Here is a 17,019-nt window from a genome sequence, read left to right as displayed (position 1 = left end):
CAAAGACCTTTTCCACCCTCATAGTGCCTTTTTTAGGCAATGCCAAACTGATAAACCTCCTGACTTAATTGAACCTACTAAGGAATATCTGAAGATGGTACTGCTCAATGCTAGATGTCTTAACAAGAAACTCCACTCCTTACAAGCCTTCCTCTTTCTGGAGAGTATAGTCATCTGTGTAGTAATGGAGACAGAGTTTAAAGTCATGTAGAGTACCCCAGTAATGCAAGGTTGTAATGCCTTTCAAATGTTTAGACCGGCTACTGCACAGTTGAAAACTAAAGGTGGAGGAGTCTTAGTCTGTGTTAATAGCAACCTCACATCCAGGCTAGTTAAAGTGTATGACGACCTGGAATTCATACATTTGCAATTCACTATAAACAAGGTCTCATGACATATCTTGAAACCTATAAGTCCCCCTCCATGTCCCAGGAAACCCATACTAGCTGTCTCAATGTACTAGAGTCCCTCACATTTCAAGTCAATACAATCTTCACAGTGGGATCTTAACTACCCCTCTACAGATTGGGAATTCTACACCACTTCTAATGCACAAGCACAGAGATTCCTAACCTTTGTTAATACCAACATTCTGAAACAGTTAGTTCATTCTCCTACCAGGGGTACAAACATCCTTTACTTCATAATCACAAATATGGGGACCAATGTTCCTCACCCAACGTAATGTCCTCACTTATCAAATATGACCATAAGACAGTATTGCTTGAAATAAAAGTTAAATCCAGAGACAAAGTGAAACCAAAAACCTTTAGGAACTAATCTCTCTCTGATAAGCAACATCTTGGCGAAATTCCAAGCACCTCCAAACCTAGTAAGCACCATAGCATATGCTGAGCTATTTACAAAGTCCGTGTAGCTATATTGATAACTGTATAGAGTAAGCTGTGTCCACTCATATTAACAATAAGACAAAGTCAAATGACAGGCCACCCTGGTGGAATTACAATATTGATTATACAACAGAAGAAAAAATATCTTGGTCAAGCGTTGGAAGAATAAAGCCCAACACACTAAAAGCCCCCTGACCAGTATAAATAGGCAGCAAAGAGGGTTAATTAATATTTCAAAAGCTAAATTTGAAGGAGAAAATAGCTTCTCAGGCAAAGGACAAGACAAAGCTTTCTACAGTTGTCTGTAACCTCAAGGGAAATATGCAGCAATGAGCATAACTTACCATAAATGGCATCACCCACACTGAATCAGAGGCCATTGCCTATGTTTTGTCTGACAGTTTCATCTTAAATTTCTCCCTCCACTGACCCCTAATAGTCCAAAGAAAATACCACATACCACAATTCCCCCCAACCATTACTAGGAAACGGGTCACTAATGCACTTTCCAATGGTAAAAAAACAGCAGTGATGGGCCCTGATAACATCTCAGCATACTTACTAAATATCAGTGCTGGGCCTGCTCCTTTTTCACATTTATTTCTCTGAAGTGGAAGCAGTTGCTGAAGGTTTATAGCTGACTACGTTTGCAGATGATTACAAGCTGGAGGTTATCACTGACCCCTGCAAACACTAGTATTCTTCAAGAAGGCTTATTTTTAACTAACAAATGGTGCTAAAGCCATGGTGTTAAACTCAGTGCTAAGAAATGCATAACTGTGCACTTTGGGAAGTCAACCATCCTGGCTAATTATCATGTTGATAACACACCCTAAAAGTCAACACATTAATCAGGGATCTGGGTTCAAACATAGACTGTAGCCTTACCTTCAACCAACATGTGGCTACAGTGGTGAGAAAATTCTTTTATGTTTCACAACTGGTAAATAAGGGCATGGCATCTAGTTCCACAGCGGTCAGTATCCCAATGTACTCTTCCATTATCAGACCAATCATAGAGTACAATGCTCCCTTCATTATGTACCTGACCAGGCATATGTAGCAACTACAGTGAACTCAGAGGATCCTTACAAAAGAACACAGGGCATAACAAACATGCCTTATGCAGAGTTCCTTAAAGCCTTTTCACTCTTCTCAGTCTCCTATAGATTGCTGAGGGATGATTTCTGTCTGGCTTGCATGCCAGCTGCAAACCCCATGCTTATGAATCTGCTGGATATTCTTAAGTCAAACATTATAGGAATGCAAAGTCTAGACACTTAAATTTTGTCAATGATGTAAACAGAACATGCCAGAGAGACAGATGTGTGTCCTAGATACTGCTCCTCCTATGGAATAGGCTTGCCAACCATGTGAAGCTGAGTTCATCTATTACCCAATTTAACAGCAACCTAGACCATTTGATGAGGAATAGGACATTTACACTGGGCCTTTCACCCATGTCCCTTATGGACAGATATAGCTTATAAATGTCTGGCTCTCAGTGTCCTATTTGGATACATGAAATCATTATTCTTTCAGGAAAACTTGGCTAGGCTCAGAAAGGCCCCTTGGGTCATTAGCCTGGTAACAAGGTATAAATCTATGAATCTATGATCTTATACCCTACAACATATTAGTAACTCTGCGGGAATTGATATTACAAAGCCAAGCACATGCTGATATTACACTTACACTTGTATAGGAGGATAATCTATGCTCCTCCACACCTGTATCTCCAAACCCAAATTAATGCTTCCAGAAAGATGACAGACATTCAGAACTAACAGTGTCTACCATGACACCTTTATAAAGAGGAGCTAGGCACAGGAATTTCTTACAGATAGCCCAGGAAACACATAAAGCATTGGCCAACCAGCAGCAAATGTGCCATGACATTGTTAGGGCTCAGAGGACTACCACAGAGAGTGAGCTGGAAATGGACAGAGTCCTCTAGGCTGTACATGAGGATTTCCATCACTACTTGGAAATCGCACAGAGTTAAGATAATGCCATGGTCACACTGATGCATACTATAGTGGCACACCAAGCATCTGTGGCAGGTTTCATTTGTATATAGAACTTACCAGACTCTAGCTGGAGTTATTCTTAGAAGGGGAAGAAGACAAGCGACTGTCAGGACACATGGGGGTAGATCATATAAGACTACAAGTACTTCTCAAGAAGGTACTGTAACTAGTCAGGGGGAATAAGCACAACAGATTTCATGCAGGCTACATCAGTGTTCATTTACACCTAGCAGAACATCTTATTCATAGTCCCAGTAACAGTCCTGTAATACTGTTGTGTCAGTATCTGCAGGCTCACCTGCATCGAGTAGGTCACAACATCAAACCAACTCACCATCCAGCTCTCATGATAGCCCCTCTTCAAAATCACTTGCACCATCACCTAGCCTATCTTTGGGAGATGTGTATGACACATTTGACTTTGACCTACTGTGAATTAAATGTGAGATTTAAAGTGCTAATAATCTGACCTTCACAAAAAAGGTCAATATGTAATTCAAAAGGGAATAAATTATTTAAAAAGTGTGGTGGCTTAGGACACTTTTCATCTGTATGTATGCATTTAATTCCTGTAATGGTATTACATAAAACCTCATGGAACTGTGGAAATAAATTTGTATATCATAACATATGACTGTATTCATTAACACCAGTGCTCTGTACATTACCATTTTTACACATGGCAGTTACATGCAACTTATAAGTAGAGTTACACAACTTTTCAAGTAAACACTACTTAGAAAATTACAGAATAAAATGAGAATAATACCATGCAAACAAACACAGCTGCCACTTCACCCTCACCACTGCATGAGTGATGATATCTTTTGTTTCTGAGGCCACAGATTATTGTGTATGACAGAATAAAATAATCTGACATGCAGTACCTCAACAGACCATATACTTCAAACTGAGAAAATAGTGCATAATATATAAAAAAATATATGTTTTCATTAAAATGCAAGGTATGAACTCATGTTAAATACTGAATTAGCAGTTTTTACTATGTTAACCACTTGAGGACATTCAGTGCATGCATACTTAGGTAAACCTCCTCATTACTGGTTATTATGCAAAACAGCTAAATTTTGATTATTACTTATATGATGCCTTAGAACATCAGTGAATAGGAGTCAATGTGTACTGTACTCAGGCATGACTTTTATAAAGAATGATATGAGTAACTCTTCTGAAAAAAAATCTATATATATTTATATATATATATATATATATATATATATATAATTTAGATCTGAGGAGGAATATCAGATGAACAGTGACAGCAGACCATATACCACATTGCACAGCCCACAGATATCACTGCATGCATCAGTTATAGTTTGTGTTCTATATGAGAAAGGAAATGCTAGTCTGAATCTCATGGTCCATAGTTCTTGACAAGATGGTGCTTCCTTACCTGTGTGGCCGTATGCTGTGCACGAGCCTGCCAGATGGGGTCCCATACTACTGCTTCAAGCTAGCCATCATTAAACATAGTAGAACTGGAACTGGGAGCTTTAGTGACATAATTGGTCACATCATCACCAGTCCAGCACATGATCATGTTGTGAAGATGCAACAGGCAGTAAATATCCTGCACACAGTAGCTGGGTCATGCAAAGGGCATCCCAAGACTCATCCAGGCACCTAAAATAACTCTTCAAAAGTCCAAAGACCTTCTCAGTGATAATATAGGTCTGAGACGGGGCTGTAGTGTAGGTCTGTTCTGCAACTCCACTTGGATTTCTCACTGGTGTCATGAGTCGTGACTCTATTGCATATCCAGCAACACCTGAGAAAAGAAAGAGAGAAAGAATTGGGGGACACAAAACAAAGAAAAAGTGATTTAGTATTCAGCAATCCATTTTACCATTAATAACAACTTAAATACAATTTAAAAAATGAATATTTTTCAATGTATCAACAAGATGACCATAGGGAAGATGTAGTGCAGTATGCTAGTGTGCAGATGTGGGAATCATGTGCACTGTCAAGATGCTGGGCAGAGACTTCGGTGATGCACCCCACATATCACACACTACCTGGCAATTGATGAAATATTAGACCTTCCTACTGTGGTACCACTCGCTCTGTGGACCAGAAGGGGCCCTAATTTCAACAAGGGTGAAATCTATTCCACTGAGTACCTCAGAGAAATGTGCCACTCCATAAAAGACCCGCATAGCCCTGACTTGGTACTAAAGTGACACCAGGAAATAGATGTATTGATGCAAAGGTACCAAGAGTACATCCAAGAATTTTTGCAGCATCCTTGAGGCAGAAGCCAGTGAGATACAACATGTCCCAGTCTGTCTCTGGAAGGTCCCTGAGGCAAGTATAGTGACTTGATTTTCAGCTGACTTTTTTTTTGAGGAATTAAGTATTGGCAAACTAGTGTGGAGCCTGAAATGTGGTCCCAAAAATGGATATTTAGGATGGTATTCAATATTTTGATATTTGAATCAAGGCAAAAAAATAATAAAGTAAAATAAATGAATCAGGGCATTCTGGGTATCTGAAATCACCCCTCAGCAGCCTGCCTGATACAAAGAATAGGGATAAGACTGCTAAGCAACCTCTGCCATGCATACAGAGCCTCAACAGATCCTATACTGTCAGACCTACTGTACATCTACAAGTCCAACTGTGGCACAAACATCCACTCAGCAGATCTTAATCTCGTCTGCAACATAACTAGAACAAGTTGGAGAGATAGATATGTATTACAGAGAATTCCTCTTTTTTGGAATTGTTTTCCTTCCACATAAAACAGAGTATTTTCTTTTGTTATATTCAAATGAAATTTGACAAATGGAGGAGAAACTGCAAATACATCCCCGGAGTAGCACCCTTGCCCCTTATACAAAGGAGTAACATGTAAATATTCTGTTTGCCACTGCATTGGGTAAAAAAAACTTCATGAGAATGCATGGCTAGGCTTCTAAAGATATTAAATGGTCAATATCCTAGTAAGTATCCTTGAACCTTGGAAGCTATAAATATTGCATGCAGTAGCATACAGCAATTGTGATCACCATGATTTGTATGCAGTGCAGACATCAGTATGATTCATAGACCAGAACTGACTTTATTATTGTCTGATTTCATACCGAATGGCCTTTCTCCATGACTACAGCTTTGTATACTGTGTTCAAAGTGCCTCCTGGTCTTATTGTCAAACATCATCTGTACAGGGTGAGACACTGTTTTGTTTATTTGGAGTGTAATGTGCTTGCGTGATGTATGTAGGCATTTTTTTATACTTCAGAACACCAATAAGCAGAAAGAAGCTTTCTGTAGGTATAATCCCAAGTTAATTAATAAATCACATCAATAAAAACACATTCAAACAACTTGAACTTCATCAGAATTACAGACCTAAAACCTCTTATACTCAAAGTGAACAATCATTTAAGTTCCATCAATAAGAAAACCTTTTCAATAAAGCAATCAGACTTATTTAACGATACAACACTATTAAAACCAACATTGACATAAAAATAAAAATACATACATAACTGGAAAAATGTTTTTTTATAAAACAATATGACTAATTTAAAAAATGTGGAAACATACTCTACTATAATTTAGTTCTTAAAACAGGAATGATAGAAATAACTTCATTTAAGCCTGGATATCTGTTGGCTTGTAACGTCAGCTGCCAAAACAGCTATCTATACTCCAAGGAGTTCTCCAAGTTTCCTCTGCCACTTTAATTTTTTTGCACTTGTTCTAACACAAAAAATAGACATTTCCCGGGATTCAGCAAACTTCCGTACAAGACTAGCTTATTCCTGTATGGAAGTTACCATTCCCGTATAGCATGGCAGTGCACCATGCATATGTATGAAGGCGCTCCGCCGTGCTGCAATATGTACATTGAAATGTATACAAGCGCAGGAGGCATGTTTGAGAGCAGTGCTCTCACAAGATACACCCTCCCTGCATACTAGAAGTCCCATACAGCAATGTAAAACGAGCGAGAACGCTCGTAAAATACCCAACCCGTCAGAGTAAGGAATCTGTACAAAGCCATAAGGGACAACATCCCACAAAGCCATAAAACATGATAGAATAACAGGTTTAGCATAAGCACATAGCACACATCTCCCAACTCGACAGAGTAAGCAATTATATCTGACATGGCTTAGTGGTAAATCACTTTGGCTATGGTTTTCAATTTACTGCTTTGCTGTTTGGTCTTTCTACACCTCCAAGGATTTTCACAAAGTACCTGACTCAAGTAGTCTTTTTCTGCTACACTCAGGGTATACAAATCTCTCATATCTGGATGACCTTCTACTCCAGGCTTTACCCAGGGGCAGTCCTCAAAATCACCTTCATTACAGTGTGTGACTTTTGCCCCTTCTGGGGTTCGCCATCATTTACAAAATATCCCATCCCCACCAAATAGCTAACCTTTCTGGGATGCAATCTAGACACATCTGCTATGCAGGCCTCTCTTCCTCAGGTGAAGGTCACCTCCCTAGCTGCTGAGGTCTTAATGCTTTCCATTGTGAATCATTGCTTGGCAAGACAAGCCCTCACGACCCTGAGACTCATGGCTGCCACCATCTCTATATTATCCCACGTCAGACTAGACATGAGGAAAATACAATGGTATCTAAAATCAGTGTGTTAACTGCGGTGGTGGTGCTGCGGTAGGGTTGTCGCCTCACAGTAAGACACTGTCCGGTTCAATTCTCAGCTAGAGCGTCTTCTGCGTGGAGACGTGCATGAATGGGCGTACCTTTGTTGAAGGTTGTGCATCAGGGCTGGCAAATTGGCATGTAAAAATCAACTGCCAATCATTAGCGGACTGGAGTTCCGCTGTGGCAACCCCTAACCGGGAAAAGCCGAAAGACACAACATCTAAAATCAGTGTGTTCCCAACACTTTAACCATGTTGTTATTTGCATTCTTCTTTTTCCTTGCATTAAGAAGGAACTCCTTTGGTGAAACAACCGCATTATGCACATCCCATTCACTCCAGCCCCACAGTGGCCTGCCCGTGTACTCAAAGAACACATCAACTTAAATGAAATGAAGGCACTTCTAGAACCCTACAGACTTTCTCACATCATTGGAAACCAGGCATTCTGCTGGTACACACAGACAGCACCCTGGTGATGTGGTACATAAGTAAGCAGGGATGCACAAGACCTTATCCCCTGTGTAGGCTGGTACAGGACACCTGGCACCTAGCCTGTCATCTGAATCTTACACTGACAGCAATGTCTATTCCTTCTCAGCAGAATGTATTGGCGGACTGTCTTAGCAGGGATTTGGAGAAAACTCACGACTGGTCCTTGAACTCAGAAGTGTTCAAATTCATAACTCTGAGATGGAAGACACCTAGATAGACCTCTTTGCCAACCCCAACATCACCTATTCCCACTTTCAGCACAAGGAATCTATAACCTCTAGCCTGGTGGACAGATTCTTTCTCCTTCCAGTAGATGGGGAATTTCTTTTATGCATAACCCCCCCCCCCCGACAATGCTCCCAAGGCTTTTTCTCAACGCCTAGAAGGAAACTCCAAAACTCCTGCATCTGGCACCTTTCTGGCCAAGACAGCGCTAGTTCCCATTCCTCTTTCACCTATCAAAGGGAAATTACTGGAAAATCCCTCTAATACCAGATCTAATCACTCATCAGAAAGGGCAGCTCTTTCATTCCAGTCTGATCTCTCTCAGTCTAATCCTCTGGATGGTAGGATTCTAATCCCTACAAAACACAATTTTTCTGAAGAGGTTGTTTGCATCCTACAAGAAGCCACAAAGTCTAACACTAGGAAGTCTTATACAGCCAAGTGGAAGAGATTTTCCATCTAGTGCCTTATGCACAAAGTCCATGACCTTCTATCGGACACCCCCACAGTACTACAGTACTTGTGTGACTTACATTCAGTGTTGGCCTACTCTTCCATTAAGGCTCACTTATTTGACATTAATGCTTGCTTGCCTTTGGAGCCACCTCTTATGTCCAGGGCAGAGGCTAGGCTTTTCTGAGGCATGTTTTGCACCATAAATCCCCAAGAAAACCTATTACCCCACCATGGGACCTTAATTTTGTTTTGGAAAAGCTCACTTTACCCATATTGAACAAGCTGTTTCAGCTACACTAATATTCTGCACTTGGAAAGCAGTCTCCTCCTGGCCTTGACTTCAGCCCTCATGGTCTCAGAACTCCATGATCTCATGGCTATTCCACCCTCTCTTGTCTTCCACAAACAAAGGGTGAGCCTCAGGGCCAATCCATTCTTCATGCTGAAAGAGGTTAGTGAGCTAATCCTCAACCAAGCAACCGATCTGGTTACCTTTTTCCCCAAACCCCAAAATGGGTTGGGGGATATTATACTTTTTAGACATTCACAGATAGTTAGGTTTTATTTGGATAAAACTAGGGATATCAGAAAAAAAAAAGATCAGATGTTCATCCCTTTTTGGATTCCAGATTAGGACAATCCAGTTTCCAAACAGTCTATTGCTTTCTGAATCTTGAAGGTTATTTTTCTGCTACTCTCACCATGGAAGCACTATACCAACATAGCCAAAAATCCCAGTCCACTCAAGCAATAGCTTCATCAGGTACTTTCGACAAGGGGATGGATGCCAGGTCCATTTCATAAGCATCTGCCTGGTCATCTCCTCACACATTCACAAAACGCTACAAGCTAGATGCCATCTCCAGGTCCAGGACAATGTTTGCTAAAACTATTCTGTCTGTCCTCCTGGACTCATCATCTGCTTTTTCTTCTTAAGCCAGCCATCCTTCTCTCTATATAAATAGCTCTGGGAATCATCCATCTGTTAAGAATACTGCAACAGTGACTCAGTCAGGACGTAGTACAGTTGTGTAAGAACTTAGCATAACAGTAGATGTCCTACTTATCACTGCTGCCATATTCCTTCCCTCCTATCCTGTTCCCCTTCTCTTTTCTCCTTTTTGGCACTACCAATATGCCTTACATTCACAGACACACACTCAATATCCCAGGATTTTACAGCCTTTCTGAGAGAGGATCTTGCTTACCATTTTTTAAAATTATCCCCACCTAGTTGATGTGTCTCCTTCCTTGATTTTCTTCAGGATGTTGCTAGCTTGGAGATAGTCTTAGGATCTTGTACATATGTCAGGCTTTGTACCCTGATGCCTGTGAGCTGAGGTCATCATCTGGACGTGTGATGTGTGAAAATAAAACTTTGATGACCTGGCTGGACATCAGCATTGATAACCCACTTGTATGGAATACTGCAACAGTGATCAGTAGGACATCTACTGTTATGGTAAGTTCTTACACAACTGTACTTTATGCCACATTTACTTGCTTAAATATGGAAGACCTCAGGCTTGAACCTAGGTGTTTCAAAACTTTCCACCACACTGTTGAAACACTCTGGGTATCTTTATGCTCTATTGCTGTAGTTTCTGCTTGTATACAGTGCTATTTTATAACTTTCAGTTGTTTAATACACAGGGGTTGGTAGTATATTGGCTAAAGTGTTTGTCTCACAGACACAAGGTACAGGATTTGATCCCCACCTTTGGGATGTAAATTATCTAGATTTAAAATGGCCCATTAAGGTAGCTAGTCTAGTAATTAGATATTAACTATAAAGTAGGTGCGGCTATTTTGGTGAGTAATGATTCTTATGCCCTTTTTCCTTTGACTATTGTATCTGGTTTTCTGGCTTTTAGTTTGTAATATTTTTATTGGAATTTTATATACATAAAAAACACATTAACATAATAACAAAAGTAATTATTTACATAAGCAGGCACATTGATCCTTCTAATTACCAAAATTCATTAAACAGCCATAAACTGATCATAGAACATAGATAAATATTTCACTATTAATGTAATGAGTTCAGTTTTAAGTAGTTCTGCAGCTTCTGATTTCTTAACTTGTTTTTGATGATTCCATGTGATCATTGCTTTGTCATTTTTAGCAAATCTTTGTGGTTCATATTCCAATGTCTGTCAGCTACCTGAATGCTGCAGTAATTGTGCAATTTTCAGCACAAATAGTCTTGCCACACTGTTGTGTCATTCAATATATAGAACCTCTGCAAAAGGCATGCAACTATTTCTAGTTATATATATTTCTGTATCTCCCCCATTTCTTGTATACAGTGTAAACCAACATGTATGTAGGCCACTATCCTGAACAGGCATTGATAGCATTTCATGTTTTGGTTTAAATTCTCCTGTCCTTAAGCATTCATGTGTCAAATCTTGATCAACATGTGATTCGTTTAGTTCTCAGTACTTACCACTACAATTGTCAGCTTTCCAGTTTTCTTTCCTTTTCTTCTAGTCATCTTCTTTAAATTACTTTTTTGGAAATGTCTTTTGCTGGCTGATTTTTATTTACTTCTGTTTGATTTCTATTTCTTCTCCTTCCTGAAATGCTTTTGGTAATCTGATCAAAGATATTATCATAGACTTGTTTTTTTCATTTAGAACCATCACCATATTTAGCTCTAATGATGCAAAAAATATGTATGCATTCCCACAGCTACAAATATGTACATATAGTCAATTTCAAGGAACCTGATACCTTCTTCAGATGGAGGGATATCTAACCTTGCCATGTACTATTGAAGTTTCCAATGTACTGCAGGGGAACCCAATATGTTCTTCAGATGGAGGGATATCTAACCTTGCCATGTACTATTGAAGTTTCCAATGTACTGCAGGGGAACCTAATACGTTCTTCAGATGGAGGGATATCTAACCTTGCCATGTACTATTGAAGTTTCCCAGGTACTATACCACTGCATTGATCTTGCATGGGCTTCCTTATAAGTTCTCGCCTGGTAGCAGTTCTAATGCAGAACCACTAAAGTTTTGTTGTCACAGTTCAGGCCAGCCATTTAGTTGATGCTTTTTTAGGTTGCTGTACTCCTGGAGCAGTATGCAGCCCCCTTTCTGATAGCTGGCTTGCAGATGGTAACATTACTGCTGAGAGCCCCCTTAGTGATAGCTGGCTGACAGACGGTAGGATTACTGCTGAGAGCCCCCTTACTGATAGCTGGTTGAAAGACGGTAGCATTACTGCAGAGAGCCCCCTTACTGATAGCCTGCTGACAGATGGTAGCATTACTGCTGAGAGCCCCCTTACTGATAGCCTGCTGCCAGATGGAAGCATTACTGCTCAGAGCCCCCTTACTGATCACTGGCTGACAGACAATAGCATTACTGCTGACAGCCCCCTTACTGATAGTCTGCTGACAGATGGTGGTGTTACTGCTGAGCTAAATAATACTTATGGTTTAGAACAATTAACCATCTTCACTCCATGGGCTGAAATCCTAGTTGGCTAATTGTGCCTTTTTTATATGCTACAGATATATTCACTGTAAGATGATACTTGCTTAAAAAACATGTCTCCAGTCTTACAATTTCTACTTAACATTGAAATTTACAGAGGTACTATAACCCACAGGCACAAGAGCATGGATTTCTTGACAAAATCATGTAATACAATGATATGGCAATTATGTATATCTCATAAAATGGTAAAACTTTGTAGTAACAGACTGATTCAGATGCATTAGTCTGAGAGCCTAGAAAGCTTTAAAACAAATCTAGGTCACTGGCATGGGGAAAAAGTCTATGAGCCTCACATTAGGAAATTATTGCTCCTTGATCCCCTGGGGATCACTCTAGTGGTTCTACTCGACAGAGGCACTGAGAACTAAGGTCGGGTGGCACGATGCCAGGGTAATCCCATGGGTCAAGCTTGTAAAGGCTCCAGGGCCATTAGTCTAGTACACACCTATCTGTACAAAGCCATAAGGGATGACGTCCCACAAAGCCAGAAAACCTATAACAGGTTTAGCATAAGCACATAGCGCACACCTCCCAACCTGTCAGAGTAAGCAATCTGTACAAAGCCATAAAGGACAAAGTCCCACAAAACCATAAAACTTGATAGAATAACAGGTTTAGCATAAGCACATAGCACACACCTCCCATCCCATCGTAGTAAGCAATCTGTACAAAGCCATAAGGGACAATGTCCCACAAAGCCAGAAAGTTGCTAGAACAACAGGTGCAGCATTAGCATGGATATACTGAAGTGTACAAATGAAAAAAAAGAACAAATATATATTTTTTAAACATGCAATAAAGTTTAAGTGTAGCTGCGTGAGTGTGCCTGTTGCTTAGCTATGCTTAGGCCGGCTGAAATGGCAGGATAAGTTACAAAGCAATAGACATCCAGCATAAATAAAAGTGCAATAGTGTAGTGGTTAGAGTGTAGGCCTTGCATGTAGTAATTCACGGTTCAAGTCTCATCAAAGCCCTTTCTATTTCGTATGTGTAAACATTACAATTTTTATTTATTTGTATATTTATGTAGGAAGTAACTTATTTTTCTCAACCAGAGTAGTGTATTAGGCCCAGATATGAGGTGTTAGTGTAATAAAGTAGTGAAACCCCCATATAAACACAAGTGCCCATACAGTATAGTCACACAAGAATAAATTAATTACAGCACATTGGGGGATGTCAGGGAAGGTAAATAATTCTATATAATTTAATGAATGATAAATTAATCCCATACAGGTGTTAGGCCAATATAATAAAATATAAGCAATGCTAAGCATTGCACAGCTATGCTGACTGGATGTAAACATTGTTTACATATGAACACTAAGCAGTGAATAGTCCAGCTAAGTGGATTTATCCATTGGTAAGCAATGCTGAACTTGCCCCTTTAAGCATTTCCAACATTAGCTAAGCAGATTTGCCTGTAGCGTAGCTTAGCTCATCATTTTTAAAACCATCCAATCATGGCAAAGTGTGTGAAATTGGCCGTATTTAAACTCCCAAGCGGGAATACAGTTAATAACTGGTTGAAGCGCTCCACTGTTGGCAGTATGGCAGGTGTTGGAGAGGGCATGCACTTTTGGATGCAGCGCTGGGGCATACAGGAGTCTAAGGTCATGGTAGGACTCCTGGTAAAAAACATGACGTGAGACTGCTGCAGGACCAGTACTAGGGCTCCCAATATAAATCAGAAGCTTGTGAAAGTCTCGGTCATGATCTCACCAGTGCCACTGGTATCCATCGGACTGGTGAGCAGGTCTGGCACCACTATGCCAACTTGAAATGGAGGAAGATGGAGCTCCTGGAACAGTGGGTCCAAGAAGCAAGACAGAGGGGAGCTGTCCCAGCAGTTTGTAAGTATTCATAGAAATAACTGTTTACCAAAGTCCAGCCTGTGTATATGATGGATAGGTATGCATAAATGTTTCTCTATTTTCATTACAGCTCCAGCTGAGCAGGCTGTGAACCAGGAAGCCCATGCCAGCAGGTTGCAAAGGCTGCATTGTGAGGCTGGTGAGTAACAATCCTTCTTGTAGTAGTCTTTACCAAATAAATATAAAGGAGTAAAATGTCACCTGGCAGTATAAAAATGTGTATGGTTTCTACTGAATAAACCAGACAATATGAAAGCAATAGTCCCATATAAGTCATATGTAAGTAAAAGTGAAACTGCCAGGCAATAAAGTCCTAAACCCTGGACTCATTGTGTTTACTCTGGTATTGTATGGCCTGACATGTATTCACCAAGATATGATATACCAATAGTACTGTTGTCTTAACCACTGTTTCTCACACTGTGCTACATAAAAAATATGTCTAGGAGTGTCTGTATAAGAATGTTGTAATTACAAGGTCAGATTGTACAACCAAGAGAAACTTAGACAGAAAACAGTGATGAAAGAAACTGCAGTGTCTAAATAGCTCACTCTGATTAAACACAAATTGTTGTATGTGTAGCAGACACAGCCATGGCTTGAATCGCAGGAGTGGTAGTAAGCTGTATGCATAATCATACCTCTCAACTGTAAACATTTTTGCAGAATGTCCAGACATTTGGCTCATATTTTGGCCTGTTCCTTTTTTTCTTGGCAAATCACTGAGATGATCTCAGGATTGTAGTCACTTACATAATGACATATATTTGAGTTTCAGACTTCATATCCTTCTGAAAACATAGTTTAAAACAAATCCTGTTACTCTAGCAACTTTCTAAGTTTATAAGAGAAATATTTAAAATATGTCCCTATTTCTACCCCCATTTTGTCAAGCTGTGTCCAGATTTTTTGCATGAAGAGGTTGAGAGGTATGTGCATAATTTCAACTAGGAATCTGGAAATATGTGTAGAAACAGTCAGGTAGTGTTAACACACATTCCCCCCACAGGTCTACCAGGTAAGAGAAGTAGAATGTAGCTATAAGATGGTTGAAGTATACACTGTGTACAAACATACCACTGCCCAAACCAAGGCCATAGGGTATTGCAATAATACCTGTAAAGTAATTATTAGAGCAATGATCATTAAGGTTGTGAGTACTGCAAGGATATACAACTTGTTAGTTGTCATCTCTCTCCCCCCACCATATCTGCAACAATAATCTAAACACATAAATCAATGGGTATGCTGTACACCAACCTACTGTTGGGACATATGTCCTATTGTTCGAAAATATTGAAATGTGTTTCTATTAATGTCCCATGTTGAAATGCAATCCTTGGTGGCCTGTTGCAATCAATTTAACCTGCATACTGTTGAAATGGCCACTGTAGTTCCATATATGCATGTGTTCTGTTTCCTATGCAACTGCTCCAAATCTATTGATTTGGGTTAATGGGAATATCTATGCATGCTGTTATAACTAATCCTGGATTGTGTTGACTATTACTAACCCACATATGTTCTAAAATTGCAACACCATAGCACGTTTGGGAAGGCCAGTCCCAGAGAACCTATCTCTCCCACCTTATCTGGCCATGGCACCAGGCCCCAGCATATCTGGGACCCACCCCAGGACCTTCTTGTCCATGGGTCCTGCACCACTTTTGGGTGGAACCACCTCAGGGGATGGGGCTCGCCCCCCGCCCCGGAGCGGGCTCAGACAGGATACTGTCATCCAAAGCCGGGTCCGTGAATTGGTGCATAGCGAGGTCTGAAAGGAGTTTGGAGATCTGCTACACCAGCTTCAGGAACATGTGGTGCAGTTAGAGGGTCAGCCTGCCCCACCTGCTCAGCCCCCAGCACAGCCTCCTTCGGGGCCGTGAAGGTGCATTGGTGACTGCCCATGGGTTGGGACCTCAGTCCCACTGTTTCCATTTGGGGGCTCATGGGCTTCTGATTTCCAAACACCCCTCCACATCCAAGGTGTTTACCCCCCACATGTGTCATATACCACCCCTGTATGCTGTCTTGTCTGTCTTGTCTGTCTTCCTACCCAACCTACCTCCCCAAATATACCTAATATCCTTCCCCAACATCCCACTCTCACCTTAAAAAAAAGGGCAATCTGTTCCCAAAAAAAATTTCACCCCATACATAGTTGTCCATTTTGCACACATGTCCACTGGACACGTAATCTGGCTTAAATGGCTTCACAACACATTATTGTCATCCTCACCCTTCTCTCAGAGGTCTGAGTGTCCAAATATACCTCCAAATTTAGTATATATGCACAGCTGTTGCTGTAGAAGAAATGGACAGCTATGGACCTTCTCTATACCCTTCCTACACATCCCTTGCTACTTTCCCTATTGTCTTTCCCTCTTTGTGCCCCATTTTTCACCACTTTCCTAGCACCCCTTTTTTCTTTTCTTTTAAAGAAATTAGTATGGGGGCAAGTGGGAGTAAGCTCTTTTGAGCAGTAGCAAGCAGGATTAAGTTTGTTTACAAGGCGCTAAGCAACGCCTGCACAGATTAAGCAATTTTAAGGCTGTCTGTAAGCATATTTAACCAGTAGTTAGCATTGCTTACTGTCGCACAAACCTGTGCAAACCCGCTTACAACTGTTTAAAAGTCTGTATCCAACAGCCCTTGTTCTACCCAGCAACAAAATAACCAGCCCTTGCAAGTCTCAAACCCAGGACCCTGCATACCATAGCCACAGCAATTTATCACTAAGCCATCTGAGCTGCAGAGATGTTTGATGTTTTCTCAAACATATCATGCAGCACAGTCATTCAACAGTAGGGAAAATGCATTTATATATATATATATATATATATATATATATATATATATATATATATATATATACAAACATATCTATACTATAGCTATCTATGTATATATATATATATATAT

This window comes from Protopterus annectens, chromosome 3.part1 (assembly GCF_019279795.1).
Source record: "Protopterus annectens isolate FY-2018-M chromosome 3.part1, PAN1.0, whole genome shotgun sequence".
NCBI lineage: Eukaryota > Metazoa > Chordata > Ceratodontiformes > Protopteridae > Protopterus > Protopterus annectens.
Note: the sequence above shows the minus strand (reverse complement) of the source record.